Genomic DNA, 1,675 nt, shown 5'->3' with positions numbered 1-1,675 from the left:
CGCCTCTCCCGCCTCCGCCTCCGCCTCCGCCTCCGCCTCCCTGCAGAGAGAAGACACCCAGCCTTGGCCACGAGCTTCTGCCCACAGCACTGCCCAGGCTCCCGACAAAAGCGGATGCAGCAACGGGTCCCAACCACCACGGTGTGCGGAGCAGGCGCGAGGGGAAGCCAGTGTGTGTTGGCGAATGCATCTGGCTGCGTTCCCCTTCCCAAACCACACCGTGTGGCCGGGCGTGGCGGCGCGGCTGGTGGAGCTGTGAGGCCCAGGGGCTGGAGGGCCTGGGGTGACTCTGGCTTCTCCCAGAGAGCTAGTCGTGAAGGTTATGGCGCTGGCCCTGACAGGCCACAGTCTCCGTGCAAAAACCTGTCCCTGCACCTGCTGCAGCTCTGAGCCCGTAGGGCACCGGTACCCTCACCATCAGCGCTGGCCATCAAGTCCTCCCCTCCAGAGTCCACTGTTTTTTTTGTTTTGTTTTTGGGGCTTTTTTTTTTTTTTTTGAGACCAGGTCTCGCTATGTAGCCCAGGCTGGCCTTGAATCCACAGCAATCCTCCTGCCTCAGCCTCCTGAGTGCTGGGATGACAGGATCGGGATTCTATTGTGATGATACCCTATTGCCCATGCAACTCTGCCTGACACCTGATTAATGACTAGGGCTTCCTGCCACCTGTCCACTCTGCCACAGCCCTGAGCTCCTCAGAGCAAGAAAACACAGCCTAAGGGCCAAGAATACAAAACACTTGTCGAAAGGAGAAATCAGTCAAATCACCATAATTTTAAACGATAGATACTTAAAAGATTAAATCCTTGCTTAACATTAATGGATGTGTTCACAGCGTGCAACTAACACACTGCATTTCTACCTCTGTCAAGAAAAAGACTCCATAAGCAGCCAGGGAGAACAACTTTCCTAACAACAGTAATTAAAAAAGAAAACAGAGCCAAGTGCCGTGGCACACGCCTGTTATCCCAGTACTAGGAGGCTGAGGCAAGAGGACTGCTCAAAATTTGAGGCCAGCCTGGGCCACATACTGAGTTCAAGGTCACCTTGGGCTACAAAGCACGACTGAAAGACTCCAGGAAAAATACCTGTCATCATCTCGCCAGCACCCTTACCATGGCTCAGATGGGAAAGGACTCTCGCAGGGCAGCACTACGACTGAGTTTCAGAGGGCCTCCCCCGTGGGTGCCTGGGTGTGGACCAGCGGCTTCCCGACCTCTGACCCCACCAATGCCACCAAAGTGCTTCATTCTACTCCTTATCCTTAAAGGCTCAGTCTTGTGAGCACGGGCTTGAATCACTTCGCAGGGTTCCGAGATCCGCTCACTCAGTCACCCTTGAAATGTCTCACACTGACGGCGGTCTTGCCGTGTACACATGCCTATCACTACAAACTCAGCATTCTGGAGGCTGAGGCAGGAGGATCACCGCAAGTCAGAAGCCAACCTGGGCTACATGGTGTGTTCAAGGCCAGCCTGGACCACACAGTGAGACCCTGTCTCAAAAAACAAAACAAACAAACAAACAAAACAAACCACAAATCCAAAAGAAAACGTAACACAAGCCCTGCGAAACGGGCCGTGGCGGGGAAGAATGGTCCCGGGCCAGCAGGGAGGGCCCGCCTCCGTCCCCGCCCGGCCTCAGTTTACCTGCCGTGGCCCGGCGCCTGTGCTGCC

Source organism: Fukomys damarensis, unplaced genomic scaffold (assembly GCF_012274545.1).
Source record: "Fukomys damarensis isolate Sample0158 unplaced genomic scaffold, DMR_v1.0_HiC HiC_scaffold_16, whole genome shotgun sequence".
In the NCBI taxonomy this organism is placed as follows: Eukaryota; Metazoa; Chordata; class Mammalia; order Rodentia; family Bathyergidae; genus Fukomys; species Fukomys damarensis.
The sequence above is the reverse complement of the archived record's forward strand: the minus strand, read 5'-3'. Positions refer to the sequence as shown.